The sequence below is a fragment of the Triturus cristatus genome, chromosome 8 (assembly GCF_964204655.1).
Source record: "Triturus cristatus chromosome 8, aTriCri1.1, whole genome shotgun sequence".
Taxonomy (NCBI): Eukaryota; Metazoa; Chordata; class Amphibia; order Caudata; family Salamandridae; genus Triturus; species Triturus cristatus.
The window spans coordinates 1,356,861,765-1,356,880,764 of record NC_140591.1 but is presented as its reverse complement, the minus strand read 5'-3'; positions in this window follow the sequence as shown (position 1 = coordinate 1,356,880,764).

The window sequence follows — 19,000 nt, the reverse complement described above, 5'->3', positions numbered from 1 at the left end:
ACGATGTAAAGTGATTCCTTTTATGTTATATGCTGCTAACCCAGTTGGAGCAGTAACCACACAAGACAAAGTAGAATCCGTTTTTTGCTGTAGGTAGCTTCTGATGACTTTTATAAGGAAACTTTTTCCAGTTCCAGCTTGTCCGCTTACATACATCCTGATTGGATGAAATGATGTGCATGAGCACTCTTTTTTTTCATGTAGAAATCAGTGATCAATTTTGTTTCTGATCTCTTCATAAATTTGTTGCTGCTCTTGATTCAGTTGTCTTTCCAAATTTTGTAAGTCTATAAATTCTTCTTGAGCTTGATTCATAGCTGTTTCCACTTCATTCATGGCTATTGATGCTTCATTTTCAACGATTGGTTGTCCTAGGGGATCTTGACTGAGTGTTCCTGAACTTTGGCTGTCCTGAGAACTGTCTCTAGCTATTTCTGCTGCAATTGTAGTTTCCTGTTCAATTTCTTCATTTAACATTTGCAGATAAGTTGTGAATGTTCTGCATTGTATGCTGTCTTTGCAAGCATTAAATGAATCTTCATAGCTTTGAAATTCTCCCAGTAGTTCATCCTCTGTACACAATGGTTTAAACAGCTGTAAAAGAGCCAAGTAGTAAAATTCCTTTTTGTCAGTAGTGTCGCAACTCAGCTTCCGGTGATTTATCAAACTTCCTTTTGTTTGCTTCACCAAACATCCTTCCTCACCAATGACTTTATATTTTCCATTGTTGATGTCTTCTGCGGCTTTCCGTGAATAAATGTAGTTCTGCAGCACTTCATAGAGACACATGTTCTCCAGATGATGACTTCTCTTTGGGTAATATGTATCCAACATGTTTGATTTCAAAATATCTGTACTTTCTGGGTCATTCTCTGCCAAATATTCAATTTCTCCAACAGATTTCAGTACCCTATTTCTCATTGCTGCAAGGCCTAAACTTGCCCAAATTATTCTTCTTGATTTCGAGTAGAGACTTGCAGAAGATAACCTATCTGAACATTCGTAGGATCCAATTTCTCGATGCGATAACATCTTCAAACTGAAACTGTACAGCTTCTTACTGACAGTTTTCTCGTGAGAAATCTCTTCCCACATTTCCTTCAATTCTGTTTTTTCTGATTTCGTAATGTAAGACGTTACATATCGAGCAACAGCAATGGAATTGTCAGCTACATACTGTATATCCATGTTAGCGTTCCACATGGATAAAATCACTGGGTTGTAGTCATTTATATTTTTTGATTCTTCTTTTCTTTTAAGGTTGTAGGTATTCTTAGGTGATTTTCTTGTGATAGTATGTCTCACAGCTGACATAAAACTGTTAACTCTTCCATTTGAAAGAACAGGTCTAGGAAATCCAAATCGACATTTAGTGTAGTATTTATCTTTGCTCTTGTATTTCCGTCGACAGTATTTTCCACACCGATGACATTGGAAACGTAAAACTTGCTCCTTTAACTTTTTCTCTTCTGTGCTTTTTGGTATAGCACATGTTGCATATTCTTCAATGTAAGATAACACTGCTTCATCAGTATCTGTTCCAAACTTTGGGGCATCCTTGATCCACAACAGCATATGAATATGAGGAGCACCTCTTGCCTGGTACTCTTTTCTCCAAAATAAATCCACTACTTCTCCTAGAGGTGGATTTTTTTTATTGCAGATGAAGGACATCATAGCCTCAAATCTATGATTGAAATATCTGTAAACATTAACCGGATCCAATGAGCACAGTTCTCCTGCTGTCTTGTATTCGATGTTTTTAATGTTTGAATTTGCCTCTCGTAGAAAATCCAGTAAATCATCCCAAGCGTACTCGGCACAGCTTAGGGTAAGGAACCATGTTGGAGTTCCTAAATTCCGTAACATGCATTTTAATTCACCATGGCGTCGGTACCAATATTCATTTGTCCCACGCTGACAAGCCATCAGATTGATCAGTTGTGTTTCCAAATGATCATCTCGGTGCTGCACTTTCTCCATAAAATCCTTAGCAGACACATTTTGTAAATGTACTCCACTTTTTAAAATGTGATTTACTGCATAAGACAGTGCAGACAAGTCGCTTTCAAATAAAAGATGGAACAAATAAGGAATACTTTGTCGAAATCTGGGATCTTCAGCATATAGTCTTGTAGTCCGATACTCAGAAGCTGGAATCTGTTCCGGACGTTCATCGTATCGTCCTCCTTTTCCTTTAGGAAACAGCTGGGGAAAACATCGAGCTTCCAAGCTCTCCTCCCATACACTTACGGGAGTTCCTTTTGCTTTCTTCATCTGAAATAGATCAATATTGTCTCCCATAACTTCTTTTGAATGAAGAGGATGTATGCTAAAATGTTCATAAATTTCTTCTTCCTTTGACTTGTCCACTTTTTCAATTTGTCCAGTTGGTGTTTCTGTGTCTTCTTGTAAATCTTCTTCTTCTTCTTCTTCTATATAAATTGATTCATACCATTTGTTATTCCTTTTCAAATACAAATTTGCTCTTTGTACTTTCCGTACATCTACCAGCTCCTGCCAAATCTTCTTATTCTTTGTAGGTACACCATTAACCAGAAAAATTAATGGTTCAGTTTCCAAAGTATCCGCATCAATAGTTTCCATATTTTATTTCAAATCCAAGGGCAAATACACCACTCTACCTTTTAAACCTCTCAGTAAATCTGAAGGAGGTAATTTACCAGTTTTGGGCTCCATACGTACTATGGTCTGGAACGGATGAACACATTGAATGAGTATAGACTCATATGTATTTAATTCAGAAAGTTCAGCAGGAATAGCATCCAATTCTAAATTATTATGTACAGCTCTGGTCGGCATTCTATTTTCCTCTAACTTGTTGTAACAGTATTTACAAATACGCTGAACTTCACCCAATTCAAAACAATTTTCAAGAAATATATAGGTGGCAAAATCCTTCCACTTATAATTATCTTCATTTTCACTCTTTCTGTAGAGATCAACATACCTGGTTTGTTTTCTATAATGAGTTCTGCGGCAACAAATACAAGTAATATTTGGTCTTTCATTAGAGATTATTGCAAATTTTGTTATGTGATCATTAAATGTCTTACTTACAGAGGGTTCTACATTTTCTTCCACTTCTTCCTCATTTACTGTGTCCTTCTCTGCACTGTTTTGTTCAGGACCAAAGTAACAAAACTGAATTTCATCAACAACCTTCTCTACATCTGATACCGTTCCACGGAACAGAGCCCTATTCAATTCATCTAACTTTATTGCTGGACTTTTAGCAAAATACAACCGTCTCACAAACTTTCTCATTTCAGTATGATGAACAGCCAGCATCCTAAAATGATGGAAAACACTATTACACACTTTTCTAGATAGACAAGCCAGAGAATGACCCTGCAAACCAGTATTCTCTCTCACTCTGCATGGATCTAGACTTTGAAGCACCTTAATCTTCTGTTTCACACTTTTTTTGCTATATTCTCTTAGAAACTCACGAAATTTATCAATAGATTCCTGACGCACAGTGCAAATACTACTACAATTCCAAGTGTACACTGGGGCTTTAGGACGTCTCCCCATAGCCTCATCCGCCATCACTTGTACCTCATCTCTTGGAACCATTATCTCCTTCTGCATTATGCAACCATTTTTCACTTCATAAGCACGACCTCTGGTGTCAACTGCATGCAGCAAACTATTACTTTGAAAATAACTCTCTTCATTAAAAAAAGGTTCACTACTTGAACTATGCATCCATTTTCCTAAAAACACTTTACAAAAGTTTGTTCTGTTCACTACTCTTTTCCTTTTGCTATGTGATTTCAGTACATTAACCATTTTGTCTAATGTATGCATCCTATTCAAAATTAAAATGAATAGTTTCCTTTTTAATTCTAATGCCTTTGCTGCAATGGCTTCAATTTCTTTTTTTCTCTTATAAAACTTTGCCTTTTGCTTATATTTCTTCACATCCTTTATCAAATTGGACATAACTCTCCTCTGAAACATTTTTCTACGTATCTCTTTAAACGCTGTTTTTCCGTTTAAGTTTATCTTTTTAGTTGCAGAAGGTATATTTGCATTAACTAAATTCTCAATTTTTTCCTGTCCTTTTCGATTAAAATCATTCTTTCCAGTACAGACATTTTGTACATTTTTCCTTTTTTTGAATATGTTCCTTAGAAAATCTTTTGTTTGCTTACCAGAAGATTTTTTTCTTTTTCCCAACATGAGCATCTCCAACTAACTTAGGTCCTCCAGTTGTCTTCAAATATAGGTTTTTTTTCTGCTCTTTTTTTACTCTGGATTTTGTAGGCATCTTAAATTTTGTTCACTGCTCTTCAGCAATACCTGAAAAAAACTAAAAAAAAATTCCTTTATTTTATTTAAATATATTACTACATTTGTTTTCACATTAGTCACAAAACGAAATTTCTTTGCCAATTTGAAAGCACACTTACTGCTCTTTTTTTTGGCAAGTGATAAACACTTTTACAGACTGACACATTATGAATCCACTTTTCAGATTTTTTACAAAGCACATGTCCAAACTGCTTTTTCAGACCAGCATCATTTGTAACCTGGGTGTCTGCCTACACTCCAGCAAGGGCAATCAGCCTTAGTGATGCTGAATGTATTTGCATTACTGACTGAAACCTCAAACCCCACTCGCTTATGAATACTGTGCATGATTCCACATGGTAAGCAGCTACCTGTGTGCTAAGAGTCAGCTTCTGCACCAAAAAAAGGCTCCCCCTTTCCATCTAATGCAACTGTGAAATCACCAGAGCAATACGCAATAAATCTCTGCCTGTAATTCCTATTTGGACACAGAGTCATGTTTTCACATTAGTCACAAAACCAAATTTCTTTGCCAATTTGAAAGCACACTTACTGCTCTTTTTTTTGGCAAGTAATAAACACTTTTACAGACTGACACATTATGAATCCACTTTTCAGATTTTTTACAAAGCACATGTCCAAACTGCTTTTTCAGACCAGCATCATTTGTAACCTGGGTGTCTGCCTACACTCCAGCAAGGGCAACCAGCCTTAGTGATGCTGAATGTATTTGCATTACTGACTGAAACCTCAAACCCCACTCGCTTGTGAATACTGTGCATGATTCCACATGGTAAGCAGCTACCTGTGTGCTAAGAGTCAGCTTCTGCACCAAAAAAAGGCTCCCCCATTCCTTCTAATGCAACTGTGAAATCACCAGAGCAATACGCAATAAATCTCTGCCTGTAATTCCTATTTGCACACAGAGTCATGTTTTCACATTAGTCACATAACGAAATTTCTTTGCCAATTTGAAAGCACACTTACTGCTCTTTTTTTTGGCAAGTGATAAACACTTTTACAGACTGACACATTATGAATCCACTTTTCAGATTTTTTACAAAGCACATGGCCAAACTGCTTTTTCAGACCAGCATCATTTGTAACCTGGGTGTCTACCTACACTCCAGCAAGGGCAACCAGCCTTAGTGATGCTGAATGTATTTGCATTACTGACTGAAACCTCAAACCCCACTCGCTTGTGAATACTGTGCATGATTCCACATGGTAAGCAGCTACCTGTGTGCTAAGAGTCAGCTTCTGCACCAAAAAAAGGCTCCCCCTTTCCATCTAATGCAATTGTGAAATCACCAGAGCAATACGCAATAAATCTCTGCCTGTAATTCCTATTTGGACACAGAGTCATGTTTTCACATTAGTCACAAAACCAAATTTCTTTGCCAATTTGAAAGCACACTTACTGCTCTTTTTTTGGCAAGTGATAAACACTTTTACGGACTGACACATTATGAATCCACTTTTCAGATTTTTTACAAAGCACATGTCCAAACTGCTTTTTCAGACCAGCATCATTTGTAACCTGGGTGTCTGCCTACACTCCAGCAAGGGCAACCAGCCTTAGTGATGCTGAATGTATTTGCATTACTGACTGAAACCTCAAACCCCACTCGCTTGTGAATACTGTGCATGATTCCACATGGTAAGCAGCTACCTGTGTGCTAAGAGTCAGCTTCTGCACCAAAAAAAGGCTCCCCCTTTCCTTCTAATGCAACTGTGAAATCACCCGAGCAATACGCAATAAATCTCTGCCTGTAATTCCTATTTGCACACAGAGTCATGTTTTCACATTAGTCACAAAACGAAATTTCTTTGCCAATTTGAAAGCACACTTACTGTTCTTTTTTTTGGCAAGTGATAAACACTTTTACAGACTGACACATTATGAATCCACTTTTCAGATTTTTTACAAAGCACATGTCCAAACTGCTTTTTCAGACCAGCATCATTTGTAACCTGGGTGTCTGCCTACACTCCAGCAAGGGCAACCAGCCTTAGTGATGCTGAATGTATTTGCATTACTGACTGAAACCTCAAACCCCACTCGCTTGTGAATACTGTGCATGATTCCACATGGTAAGCAGCTACCTGTGTGCTAAGAGTCAGCTTCTGCACCAAAAAAAGGCTCCCCCTTTCCAACTAATGCAACTGTGAAATCACCAGAGCAATACGCAATAAATCTCTGCCTGTAATTCCTATTTGCACACAGAGTCATGTTTTCACATTAGTCACAAAACGAAATTTCTTTGCCAATTTGAAAGCACACTTACTGCTCTTTTTTTTGGCAAGTGATAAACACTTTTACAGACTGACACATTATGAATCCACTTTTCAGATTTTTTACAAAGCACATGTCCAAACTGCTTTTTCAGACCAGCATCATTTGTAACCTGGGTGTCTGCCTACACTCCAGCAAGGGCAACCAGCCTTAGTGATGCTGAATGTATTTGCATTACTGACTGAAACCTCAAACCCCACTCGCTTGTGAATACTGTGCATGATTCCACATGGTAAGCAGCTACCTGTGTGCTAAGAGTCAGCTTCTGCACCAAAAAAAGGCTCCCCCTTTCCATCTAATGCAACTGTGAAATCACCAGAGCAATACGCAATAAATCTCTGCCTGTAATTCCTATTTGCACACAGAGTCATGTTTTCACATTAGTCACAAAACGAAATTTCTTTGCCAATTTGAAAGCACACCTACTGCTCTTTTTTTTGGCAAGTGATAAACACTTTTACAGACTGACACATTATGAATCCACTTTTCAGATTTTTTACAAAGCACATGTCCAAACTGCTTTTTCAGACCAGCATCATTTGTAACCTGGGTGTCTGCCTACACTCCAGCAAGGGCAACCAGCCTTAGTGATGCTGAATGTATTTGCATTACTGACTGAAACCTCAAACCCCACTCGCTTGTGAATACTGTGCATGATTCCACATGGTAAGCAGCTACCTGTGTGCTAAGAGTCTGCTTCTGCACCAAAAAATGTCTCCCCCTTTCCATCTAATGCAACTGTGAAATCACCAGAGCAATACGCAATAAATCTCTGCCTGTAATTCCTATTTGCACACAGAGTCATGTTTTCACATTAGTCACAAAACGAAATTTCTTTGCCAATTTGAAAGCACACTTACTGCTCTTTTTTTTGGCAAGTAATAAACACTTTTACAGACTGACACATTATGAATCCACTTTTCAGATTTTTTACAAAGCACATGTCCAAACTGCTTTTTCAGACCAGCATCATTTGTAACCTGGGTGTCTGCCTACACTCCAGCAAGGGCAACCAGCCTTATTGATGCTGAATGTATTTGCATTACTGACTGAAACCTCAAACCCCACTCGCTTGTGAATACTGTGCATGATTCCACATGGTAAGCAGCTACCTGTGTGCTAAGAGTCTGCTTCTGCACCAAAAATGTCTCCCCCTTTCCATCTAATGCAACTGTGAAATCACCAGAGCAATACGCAATAAATCTCTGCCTGTAATTCCTATTTGCACACAGAGTCATGTTTTCACATTAGTCACTAAACGAAATTTCTTTGCCAATTTGAAAGCACACTTACTGCTCTTTTTTTGGGCAAGTGATAAACACTTTTACAGACTGACACATTATGAATCCACTTTTCAGATTTTTTACAAAGCACATGTCCAAACTGCTTTTTCAGACCAGCATCATTTGTAACCTGGGTGTCTGCCTACACTCCAGCAAGGGCAACCAGCCTTAGTGATGCTGAATGTATTTGCTTTACTGAGTCCAACCTCAAACCCTTAAACTATTCTTTTATTATACCAGTACACCTTAATTTATTGTGAAAACATAGTCCATATTATTTTACATGTTCCTCACATTTAAATTTCTCCCAAAACAGAAAATAATAAACACAACTTCAACAAAAAGAATTGCATTTCTATTATTCGTTTCTTAATTTACCATATACATCCCCTCTCAGACTCTAAACTCACCTTTAAAATTAGTTAGTTGTGAAAGAAATGTGGCACTCAAACAGCAGATTATCAGAGCCAGGATCTCTGTTCGCTACACCTCTCTCCTCTCAGCAGAACCAGATAATGGCAAACTTTCCCTCTCTTTTTCCACACATATACATGTTAGTTTCAAATCTCAGTGCTTGCCCCTTTTTTTCAAATGTAATCACACATTTCTATTGGTTGAAAACCAACCCTTTTCCAAAAGTACCCTTCCCCCAACTTGACTTCTGCCTAGTACCCTTCCCCCAACTTGACTTCTGCCTGCTACCATAGCAACAGCTCATGGAACACTGCTGTGTGGAGTCAGGTCAGAAGTTCGCCAAACAATGTTTCAATTCCACAGAGCAAGAGTGCTTGACTTTTCAAACCTAACAGCAAATCCATAGTACTGTTCTTTGGTAACACATTTTTCTGTACCAATATAAAACATGCTTCTATTAATTTACACATACAGCCTAGTTTTTATTCTAGAATGGTATGAAACAGCCAATCAGTTCTTTTTTTTTTGAAAAAAATATGTATGCCTCCATTTCCAAACTGTCTTTCTTTTCATATTGCCATTCTACTGAAAGACACCTCCTGAGTGCATCCAGTTCTCCTTTGAAGATGTTCACAGTGTGGATTGTAGGGCACAGCTATGTCTTCTGGAGTGAAAAGTATGCAGAGAAAACAGATATGGTGAGAGACCTTGCTTTGCCAAATGTAGACATTAAATGGATTGGTCAGAGAGGGTTAAAGTGGCACCAATTGATGCCATTGGTGAAATCCTTCATGCACATCCAACACCCTGACCTCATAATAGTGCACTGTGGTGGCAATGACCTAGGCACTTTGACTGGGGTAGGTCTGGAAATGCTTATGAAGGAGACCTTTGCACAACTGTTTTCACTTTTCCCTAAAACTGCCTTTGTGTTTTCTAACATATGCCAAAGGCAAAAATGGAACTGGTCCAATCATTTCTGTCCGCAGATTGACAAAGCAAGAAAGCACGTCAACAAATCTGTTTCTGCTTTCCTCCGTGACTATGGTATGGGTTCCATTTACCACAACAACTTGCGTTATGACATGCAAGACATTTATAGAGGAGATGGTGTACACTTCAATGATGAAGGGAACAGAGTCTTCCTCTTGAACCTTAGACTCTGCATCGGTACTTACTTGTAGGTACCACAAAAAAATCACTTCATAAACACAACAGCTCTTTTTAGAGCCCCCTAATATCTAAACACTTAAATCTGATTTTCATTTCTTTTTTTTTTTTTTTTTTACCGTACGCTTACCGTACGCGTACCCCGTGATTTTTTTTAAAATCAATAAATGTTTTCTTTGTACTTTTCTGTCCTTCTTTGACCCCCTTACAAATGTTAGGGGGTCTGTAACTCTCCTCCTTTCCCCCTTTTCTTGTTATCACTCTTTTTTTTCTGAGTGAAACACACGAAATGGCGGCCGCCGCTTCCTGGTTTCGACCGATTCGAATGTTTACTAAGATCTAAGAGCCAATCAGAATCGCGCTCGCGCACGCCACCGTACGCGTACGGTAAGCGTACCATAAGCGCACCGTAAGCTGGCTCAGATATATATATTGATTTAAAGGCTATTTTCTCAGAATCTACTGAACAGATTTACACCAAACCTACAAAAGGCACTTCCTTGACCTGAGGACTACCTCTCTGCCAAATTTCTAGTAATTCTGTTCAGCCGTTCGGGCTGTAGCCCTGTCTAAAGGTCCTATGGAAAAATGCATGGGAAAAACGCGTTTTGGGACCCCCCTTTTATCTCAGCCCCCGCTTGACGAATCCCCCCGAGACTTTCAGGGAAGGAGCGGAGCGTAGCGCCCCACCTATTTTGAAAAATTCGCGAGGATTCGTCGACCGGCGCAAAAGTTATTCAAAATAGAATGTTGCGGATTTCCTATGGAAACGTGGTCCTAACTATAACTACCTACTGGCGACCGCCAGTAGGTAATATATATATATATATACATTCATGTAACCAAGAGATTTGTCACACTTTCTAACCAACAATCTATCTCCATGCACCCTACTTTCAAACTGTTGATGTATGTAATACAGTGGCAGAAGAAGGGCGAAGCATACACACTGCCAGAATATTTTGCAACAATGTTTGTAAAGCAGTACTTTTCATAACAGGGAGTTTGCACATGAATAGAGCACGCATGCTTCCTATAAAGATGTGCGGTGGCAGCAGGTAGAACCAAGTTTGCAATCAGTTGGACATTTGGAAACTGAGGTCATTTGAAAAAACCTTGTTTGACTTCTCTCTATACATGTCCAGATTTCAGAAATCGCAGTTGTTGAGGCATTATTTTGATACTTTGGTCACACTGGAAGGAATGTAGACTGCGCACTCAGAGAGACACTAGTCACTGCAGCACTCTGTACTCTGAAATGAACCAGAGTCTAGAAGTACGCCAATCCTTTTGCATGGTGTGTTATGGCATGTGCCCATCACGTTTTTAATCAAGGAATGTTTAAATATGATCTTTAAAATATATATTATTTTTTTCTAAGGCAAAATTTCTTTATAATATCTTCTTCACGCTGGTCAAAGAGAGAACTACTCTGCTTGAAGCCTCCACTCTTTGCCTGTACTTTTCAGACCTAGTAGATTCTGTCCATGTCTTAGGATAACAATGTCCATGCTCTCTGTGAAATAATTCTATGATGTGTTGTGCTGCTTTTTCTGGCTGCTCTCATGAATAACACTGCTTTTTGCCCATGATTTGACCATTAGGTTCGTTTTCTGTCACTTTACTTTTGTGCAGCTTCGCTTCCATTTTGTAAATTGTTCTTGCACTGCTTTTCAAAACTTTTTGTGCAGAATCTTCCCTACCATGCCTACAATGCATACATTAGTTGAATTTCGATGTAGAGAAACAAATGCCTTTTCGAACGACGTAAAAACATAAAATCTGCCTGAAAATAAACAGATGTGAGTGAATGAAATACTTTGCGTCACACAAGTGTCAGCACAAAAGTTTTGTAAATCTGCCCCACAATGTTGTGCTGTTCTACAGACTTTCTCCCACTGTGGTTGAAATACACCTTGTGAGGTTACTTATGAACATTTATCCTCATGGGATGCACAGCAGAGTAATTGTTATTTAAATGTCCCCTGTGTGCAGAGCAAAATTGCACAATGCCGCCGAAACATCAGTGCACCATTAGATAGGCTAAGCCTTTGTGTTTATTTAAATTTTCATTTTAATTCTTGTAAGGTGCATAGCTTATCTGTAAGGTTTCCTACCGCTGGAGGACAAGCTCAGTAACCTGCATGTGAGGTCTGGAAAAGCCAAGGGGCAGATTTACAAGAAAGTGACGCATCTATAGAGATGCGTCACTTTACTTGCGCCACAGAAAAAAATGAATGCGCCACCATGGATGTGTCGTATTTACACCATGGAGTAAGGATTGACAGCTGCGTCAGAAATTCTGACGCATCTGTTGGGGCAAAAGTCACGCATTGTGGAGGCGTGGTTTTGGCGCCATCCAAGATGGCCATCCAAGGATTTGCCTCCGCTGCTCCGGACCCTTCCTTTTCTGCCCTTTTTTACGGCCGAAATTGCTTGCGTCCTGCATCGGAATATCCCGTCCGTCTGGTGAGCCGCTTTTTAGTTTCAATTACAAGCGCGACGCGCTCCACCGCATTTTAACCATTGTGCTCATTTCCTCACAGCGGCCGCTATTTTGGGCGCGCGAGCTATCATTAATACTCTTCAAACCTTTGACGAATGAACGCCTTCACTTGAGATAATGCAAGTTTCACTCACCTTACTCCACTTCTCAGCCAATGGACACATTTTGAAATAATGTTCATTCCTGGATGAAAGTGCTTCCTATTTTGTCACCTCATTGTTAATGGGCCATTTGTTATGTTTTTTCGACACCACAGTTCAAAGCTTCCTTCCCTTACACAGAGTGCTTTCAACCTCTCTCAGCTTTCACAGAGCAATGGTTTATTCTGAGGCATTTCTTGGCATTATGTGGGCTGAATACAACTTCCTCTGACTACACCTTATGAGGGCTCATTGTTTATTGAACCCAGATGATCGTCAGTGCTTTATTTTCATCTTAATGAATGCCGCTGTGTTGGAAAGAATGTGAAAGGGGCTATCCAGGGAGCAGCTGATGTCATTTATTAATGATTTACTCCATAGTACGGAAGAGGGCTAAATACCGATGTCTGCCAGAGATATTCATACAAGCTTTTAAATAGGCCCCCCAGAAGTGACACGGTTGCGGTGCTGTGTTGTTCTCTAGAAGTTCACATTCCAGCCATCTTTTACGGAGGTTTTTTGGCTATATTCTGCTTTTTGTGGGATTTTTTCCTATAGCTTTACTTCCGAATCAACTTATCATTGTGGAGCTTCGCTGCTGTCTATGACTAAGACTTTTCTTGCCTTATCCAACTGTGCTTCTCCGAGGGACACGGACTGTTGTTTTGCCTGGAACTTTATTATCTCCAGTAGCTGGTTACTTACACTATTCGTTACTTTGACTTCTATGGGTCACAGTGATATTGAGCATTATCTTTGTTGATGATGTTTTTATTCTGATACCAACAACACAACAGCGCTTCATCTCTCTTAAGCTCTGGTGGTTACTTATGGGACGGTTGCGTAATCCGAAATTTGTTTTCGTACCCTCAAGGACTACATCTCCATCCTCTGTATCGTCAGCTCCAAACTCTTTTTGAATGGCTGGAGTAACCGCTGGCTGCTCTTCTTCATCACAAATAACTCCGGGTAAATCCTCTCCACCTATCTCTTCAACTAAACGTTTGAAACAAGATCCTTCTTCACCAGACAAAACACCTTCTTCCGTTTCTATGGAATTGCTTTTAGAAGAGATACGTGCGTTGCGCCCTTTTGTTGAAGAAACTAACAATAAAATGCAATTTCTTGAAGAGAAATGGTCTACTATGGACAACAGAGTGACCTCATTGGAACAACAAGCATCAGAGGTACAGGTTAATTCCCAAAGGATTTCCTCTTTAGAGAAAACAGTTCTCAGTCTCCAACAACATACTGAGGACTTGGAAAATAGAAATAGAAGGAATAACCTTTGTATTTATGGTTTGCCAGAATCCCTGGAAGGAGATGATCCCGTCTCATTTTTCTCCTCTTTTCTCCCAAAGCTCTTGGAGATGCCCTCGACAACCTCTCTCAGTATTCAACGGGCCCATAGACTGGGTCCTCGCCTTTCCTCTTCTACAGCTCCAGCGAAGCCTCGAGGAGTCATCATCCTCTTCTTGAAGTTTACGGACCTTCTCTCAGTCCTTACGGCAGCTAGATCTAAACGTCAACTTTCCTGGATGGGTCAGAAAGTATTCCTTTCTCAAGATGTCTCTAATGCTACGGCCTCCAGAAGAATAGAATTCCTCAATCTTCGTGCTCCTCTTCGAACTCTTGGTGCCAGATATGGTTTATTCCACCCATGTCTTTTCAAAGTGACGTACCAAAATCAAACTTGGTCTTTTCAGGATCCTGCAGAACATAAGAACTTTATCCTTATACATACCACCAGCAGCATGGACACTACTAACTCTTCTAATGGCTGATTATTTAATCCTTTCTTTTTTCCTTACAGGTTTTTGTTGATATTTTACAGTTTTTTCTTTCTATATTTGGTATGCATTGTTCTGTTATTTTTGATATTGTTTGTGAATTGTTCATTCGTATTTTTATCAGTTATGTTGCGTTTTTGCCTGTTTGATGTTTCTTAAGAAGCTTCTGTATGGTTCTTTGTTGACTTCTTTCACATGCTCCTATGCTTCTCCTGATGTTCTCCTCTCCCTTCTTTATTTACATAGATTGGTTGGTGTTCGTCCCTTCGACCCATAAGGCTCCACTACTATTTTCTTTCATCCTGGTGCGCTTTGGATTTCCTTTTTGTGTGGCTCGTCTCGTTGAGTGTCGCCATTGCCCCATTGTCCTCTTTTATGTCCCCCTCAGGTATGTTATTATCAGTCATCCTTTCTGGATATGTACTGTCCCATCTTATATTTCATTTCTTTTCCTTCCCCTCCATACCTTCTTGTTTTCCTTTTATCTTCTTGCTCAACTCATTCTCCTCTGTCTATATTTTTCTTCCTTTTCTTTACATGTGCGGTATTACCTTCTTTTCGGTGTCTTCTTCGCTCCCTCTCTGAATCCCCCCTTTTCTTTCATCTCATTTTCCTCCCTCTTATTGACACTTCTCTTTCTCCTTGTTTCTTTTTGTAGTCTTTGTTTCTATCCAATTCTTGTTGTTTTTAATTCAAAGTAATTTCCTGGAATGTAAAAGGTTTTATGAACCCTATTAAACGTCAGAGATTCCTTTCCCACCTAGCTTCATATAACCCTGATATAGTTCTCTTGCAAGAGACCCATCTTACAGAGTCCGAATCTCTTAAGCTCAAAAGAAGCTGGGTGGGTACGGTTTTATTCTCTCCTTCAACCAATAAGAAAAACGGTGTTGCCATCTTAGGTCATAAAAAATTAAAATGTAAGGTCATGTTACAAGAAAATGATTATGATGGTAGATGGATTGTTGCTAAGTTATTAATCAATTCTGTGCCTTTAACTGTTTTTAATATCTATGGTCCTACAGCTGCTGATTGTACTTTTTGGCCTTCAATCACAAAAAAAATTATTCAATACCGAGATGACATGTTTATATTGGGAGGTGATTGTAATCAGATTATGGATCCGTTCCTGGATCGCAAATCAACTGTTCGTTTCACACCTCATAAGACTCACAAACAATTCCTGGATACTATCTCTCAATCACACCTCATCGATTCTTGGAGGCTTGCTCATCCTGACACTCTTGACTATTCCTTTTTCTCTCCCCCCATGCTTCTCTCTCTCGCTTGGACTACATTTTTCTCTCTCAGTCTTCATCTCAAAATCTACTTTCCTCCTCTATTGAACCCATTGTCATCTCGGACCATGCCCCAACTGTAACGGACCTAGACTTACTTCCCCCACATCCCAAATCTTCTCGTTGGCGCTTTCATAACTCTCTTCTTACTGACCCTCTTTTTTCCTCCTCTTTCCGTTCCTTTACCAACAAATTCTTTTCGCTCAATAGTAATTCCAATATTTCTTCCCAGCTTCTTTGGGACTCCTTTAAAGCAACTGCAAGAGGCTTCATTATTGATTTTGTCTCTAAGAAAAAGAAACTACTTCTTCAGAAGCGGAAGGATATTTTTGCCCATATTACATTTTTGGAACATGAATTTTACACTTCTTCTAAGTCCATTTCACTGGATCTCATAAAAGCGAAACTTGAATTCAATAAATCTACTACCGACAATGCTTCATCAATACTTCTTCGCAGCAGTGCTTGTTATTATGGAGGCCGCAACAGATCAGGGAAACTCCTGGCTAACTACCTTAAGTTACGCAAAGAACGTTCTTTTATAGACTCTGTTTTTTCCTCTGATGATACTCTTCTTCATAAAGATCAGGAAATTCTTAAGCAGTTTCAACTTTTTTATCAAAATCTCTATACCCCAGAGTCCCCCCCTCTGCTTCTCTCATTCATTCCTATTTGGAGAAACGTCCTAGTCCCTCCGCTTCTCACCTTAATTTTTCCAATCTTGAAAAAGCCCTCTCACTTGACGAAGTTTCCCTAGCATTGAACGCTCTTACTAAAGGAAAATCACCTGGACCTGATGGTTTTTCTGTTGAATTTTATTTGCACTTCTCTGACCTTTTACTTCCCAAACTCTTATCGCTTTTTCAATCATTCTACTTATCCGGTAAAGCTGATGGTACTTTTCAGGAGGCCACCATTTGCCTCATTCCTAAGGAAGGCCGTGATCCCCAATTTTGTAAAAATTATCGCCCAATTTCTTTAGTTAATGTGGACTATAAACTTTTTGCTAAACTCCCTGCTTTACGTTTGGACCCTTTTTTGCCCCATCTAATTGGCAAGGAACAATGTGGTTTTGTTAAAGGTAGACTTACCTCTGATAACTCTCGTCTTTTTCTCAATGACTTGAATAAAGCCTCATCTCTTTCTATTCCTCTAGCTGCAATCTCTGTTGATGCAGAAAAAGCTTTCGACAGAGTTGATTGGTCTTTTTTATTTGCTTCGCTACGTTGGCATGGTTTTGGTCCTAATTTCATATCCCTCATCTCCCTACTGTATTCTGCCCCCAAAGCTTCGTCCTAGTTAATGGTCAGGTTTCTTCTTACTTTCCTCTTCAATGAGGGGTTCGTCAGGGATGTCCTTTATCCCCACTTCTTTTTGTTGTGGCCCTTGAACCTTTTTTGGGCTCGATCCGTAATAATGACTCTATCTCCGGCATTCCTTATAGTGACAATCAGTTAAAGCTCTCTGCTTATGCAGACGATATTCTACTATTTATTTCCAATCCAGAGATTTCTATCCCCCCTTTGTTATTAGCATGTAACTCCTTTTCGCAAGTCTCCGGGTACAAAATGAATTCAGATAAGACCGAAATTCTTCCTCTTACCAAATTCTGTCTTCCTCACCTCTTCTCCTCTACCGGGTTCGCTTGGAACAGCTTGAAGATTAAATATCTAGGTATATGGGTTTCCAACTCTATTCCCTCCTCAATCCAATTAAATATGTCCGCAGTCCTATCTCGGATTGAAACAGCGTTTTCTTCTTGGAACCCACTTTTTCTTTCTTGATGGGGTCGCCTCGACTCGATAAAGATGATGATTGCCCCAATCCTCATATATATCTTTTCCATGCTTCCTGTTCATATTCCCGCTATTCACTTTAAACGTATTGATTCATGCCATTCAAGATTTCTTTCGAAAAACAAAAAATCTAGAATTGCCTTATCTTCTCTTTGAAAGTCCAAACTCAATGGTGGTGTCAACTTCCCAGATTTTCGTCTCTATCATAAGTCTTTCTCTTTACGTCAAGCTTCTAGGTGGCTCACTTCAGAATCTTCTCCCTTTACTCCTCTTTGGCTCTCCATTGAACAAGTATTGCTGCTACCCTTTTCCTTCAATGAGGTTATGTGTTTCTCTTCTAAAACTTCTTATACATCTCTCCCTTTATTTAAATATCCTCTTCCCTTTTGTCATCTTTGGTTCATCCTCCTACTATTACCCGTGAGTCTTTCTTAGATGCTCCTATCTGGCATAACTCGCTTATTCTTCTAAATAATAGACCCATTTTTGGAACACTTGGAGGTTACTTGGTATCAAGTGGGTCAATCAGTTCTTTAATGGAACTTCCCCTTGGTCCTTTCCCCAATTTCAAGTTTTATTTCATTGCCCTCGATCTTTTTTACGTAAATTCGCCACTCTTATGACAACAATTCTTGACACCTACTACTCCCTTCCCTCCTTGTCCTCGCCTCCTGCCCAAAATCCTCTTCTCAAATTACTTCTCACCCTCCCTAAAGCTTCTCTCATTTTTGAATTCTTTTTATCTCCCGATCCTGATCGGGCTAAATCGAAAGTCGAACTTTCTTGGGAAACGGCTTTGGGATGTGTCTGGTCTGTTGCTCTTTGGGATAAAATCTGGTCCAGATCCATAAAAATTTCCCGCTCTGCCTCTCCTACTCAATCTTTATTTTTTCTATATCACAGATTGTACCTTTCCCCGATTTCCTTGTCACGTTTTTCTGTTTCTTCTGATTCTAAGTGCTGGACTTGCGGCTTTCCTGGTGCTGATCTTATCCACCTCTTTTTTCTCTGCCCTACAGTCTCTAAGTTCTGGGATAAGATTTGGATCTATATCTCTCGGATATTCACAATCTCCATTCCTTACTCTATGCCTCTTCTCTTTCTGGGCAGTTTATCTGAGTATTTAGATCTTCCCTCACATTCCCCTGGCCTACTCGACCTCATGCTTGCTCTTGCATTCCAACACATCTCATTTAATTGGAAATCCCTTACAAACATCTCCATACAGTGTTGGTGGAATACTCTTTGTCATTTTCATAGACTTGATGTTGCTCTTGCCTCCTCTTGTAAACCGGTTCATAACATAGACCTTTTCTGGCTACCACTTACTACATACTTGGACCCTCTGGCTCTAAAGAAACTTCCACGCAACAATTCAGAAAATTTTAAACCCCCTTGAAGGTTATTGCCTCTGTCCTCTTTTTATTTTTTATTTTTATATGATTCTAATGCTTTTATATGATTCTAATGCTTTAGTATCATGCATACCATACATTTTGTATGTTTTATCCACAATATTTTGTTCTTATGCCATTCTTTGTATTTCGTAATTTTTCAGCGTTAATGCTTCTTCCTCCTTTTTCCCTTCCTCTCTCTTTCCTCTCCCCTTCTGCCCCTTCCCTTATTTTTAAACCTTATAAAATGCTTTTACCTTTTCTATCTGGATTTTAGCCTAAGTCATTGTTTAACCTCATCTCCAAATTTTTTCTTTTGTATTTGCTGATTTCCTTATGTATTAACTATTTTATTCAATAAAGCTTTTCAAACTGAAAAAAAGTCACGCATTGCTGGAGTCGTGTCGCAAGTATGACGCAACTCCAGCAATGCATTTTGTGGCCCAGTCCCACTGCACTGCATCACTCCTTATGCCTGCTTCAAGCAGGCATAAGGTTTTGATGCAGTGGCGTCCTAAAAGTGACGCAGTGAAATCTTGTAGATTTCACTGCTTCACTTTTACAAGGCTTTCCTGTATGGGAACGTCCCCTGC